The sequence below is a fragment of the Eutrema salsugineum genome, unplaced genomic scaffold, assembly GCF_000478725.1.
Source record: "Eutrema salsugineum unplaced genomic scaffold, Eutsalg1_0 scaffold_7, whole genome shotgun sequence".
NCBI classification, from domain to species: Eukaryota; Viridiplantae; Streptophyta; class Magnoliopsida; order Brassicales; family Brassicaceae; genus Eutrema; species Eutrema salsugineum.
In genome coordinates this window covers 2,236,050-2,238,837 of record NW_006256486.1, presented here as the reverse complement: position 1 = coordinate 2,238,837, position 2,788 = coordinate 2,236,050, and positions in this window count along the sequence as shown.

Sequence of the window (2,788 nt, the reverse complement as noted above, 5' to 3'; positions counted from 1 at the left end):
CTACAATTTGTAGAATTACTTTCTATGTTTTGTTCTACAATCTATCATATGTTAATAATTAACATTCTACTACTTGTTCTGAATTCTATTAGGCTTATATAATACTTCTTCTACTAGTTTTTCAGCATACAAATTATAAAAATTTCCTCTAGATTATACGTTTATATAGAATAAATAGAGATTAACCCACACTGTAGCGCTAAAAAACTGCTATTTTATAAAATTAGTTATTGTTAAAAATTTTAAGATAATATAATGTATACTTTTTGGGCTGACTTTTAAAAAATGAGATGGTCCATATATGGAGTCATTTTTAGCAGGAAAAAAAAATTTATAGGATCACCTTAAACAAATATGTATTCTCTCATATATTACAATTTTTTTTCATATTCAATTAATGATGATTACATTCTCTCGTAGTTTCTTTTCCATATATGCATTTTTTCGTACATAGATTAGAAATTTTTTTCCTGAAACAATTTTGGCTAAGATTACTATGATTTAAGACTTGCATTTTTGGTCCACGAAATTTTATATGGTCCAATCAATTAGTGTATAAGGTACAGTTATATAATATCTTACAAACAAATATTAATTTATGTAAAATATTCTGTAATATTTTACAAATTATGGTTTATTTATGAAAATGACTATTCAAATAATAATATAAAAAACATTAATATGTGTAAACAATTAAAATACATGATGGAGAAACTCATACATTTTGTTTTGTTTAATACTTTAATAAATTTATAAAAGAGAAAATAAAATGTATGAGTATTTCCATCATAAAAATAATAATATTAAAATAAACTAAAATTAATCATAAAATTATATAGAAAATATTAAAATATGTAAACAATTAAAATAAATAAAATCAAAGACAAACACTTCAGAGCTCCACCTCGACGACCATGAAAGTCCTCCACAACATTGACAGATATGTCATTTATATTTTAGTAACCATGAATTACCAGGTTTAAAATATTAAAATAAAATTTATGACATAATTAAAAATGGAAAATAAGCTGGAATTTATTATTAGTATAAATTATGAATCCTTTTTACATGCATTATACATGTTGGAATCTGGATGGTAATATAATAACGATATCAGCACAAAACTTATTAGGCTACATCTATCATGTTCTATTTTATTTAATTTTATTATTAATATTTTTCAAAAAGAAAAGTAAAAACCTAAAAATTTTGTGAACTCCAAATTATTAGACCGGCTAAACTTTTAAGGACAATTATAAGTGCAGAGGCATTCTGTCTCTTTCCCTTTTCCTGTTGGGCAAGTTCCAATTCCAAAAGCGTGTTTCCTACCACATGCACTTTTACATAGTGATAGAGCACAATTGCCAGGATGACAAGTAGTGACATCAACACCTTTTTTATTACGGTAGTACGTACAAGATGGAGTTGTATTATTTAGAATTTCAGAACACTTTCTCTGTCCCTTTGTTTCCTTCACCATCATCCCTATAAAAAACATTTAAAATCTAAAAATATCAGTTTTTTAATTTTTATAATAAAACAAAATTATTATTCAATTTCTTTCTGAAAATTGAAAATTGAGGGGCTTTACGCTTATTAATAAGACACTAAAAATATAAAAATATAAATATTTAATTCATTGAAGTTTCATAAAAACACAAGAATTAATATAATATATCAATATAGCTATACAATTAGCAATAGTTATATAGGATTATAATATTATAAATAATAAGATAAAAATTTACGCAAAAATTAGAAATATAGCTAAATTTATTTCTATTCTGACAAAATGAATGGAGTAAAATATAGGGTGATGAAATTTTTTAAGAAAATTTAATTTTTTATATGATTAAAAAAATATTTAGTGCCTCAAAAATCTAAAATATTTTGAGAAAATATTAAAAATAAAAAATAGAATTTAACATAACTTGCAATATTGAAAAAAAACATAACTTGCAGTAATAAATTACAAAGCAACATTTTTTTAGAATGGTAAAACAGCTGTATAAAAAAACTAGAAAAAATACAAACCTATAGTGAGGAGAGTGAAAATAGTTAGAATGGTGAGCGAGAGTTGAAAGAGTTTACTCATGTCAGATATGTTATATGAAGGAACTTGAAGATGTTTTTGTTTTTTTTTTTGTCAATTTTTGTTTTGTTTGTGGAAGAATTAATGATATTTTGAATATATATATATATATATATATATATCTCATTGATTTTTGATACATCTAATTTAAGTTATGCATCTCCTTAAAAGTTGGTTTTGTGTATGTGGTTGTCCATTAGTTCCTGATTTTTCTTTTCTTATTTAATATATAAAATAATTTGGTATCACAAATTTTTTGTTTTCTCAACCACATAATTAAATGAAAGACAAAAATTGTAAATTAAATGAAAGTAAATATTTTTGATAGGTGATCAGAAAGACAAATTGTAAATTCAAGGTCGAAAAATTCAACATACTAAATATAGGACACATTTTAATAAATATTGTCCCCTTAAAGACTTTTTAAACTTTTATCAGATTTAACTAATATGCCTTTTAATTAATGGAGAAGAAATTGATAATATGTAAATTACAAATAAGAAAGAAATTAATATTTTGTAACCAGTTTAATGAAATACTTAGAGTTAAAATATATTATATAACAAATTTTACAAAAATATAGAATGGATATTCTACAATTCTACAATTTGTAGAATTACTTTCTATGTTTTGTTCTACAATCTATCATATGTTAATAATGAACATTCTACTACTTGTTCTGAATTCTATTGGGCT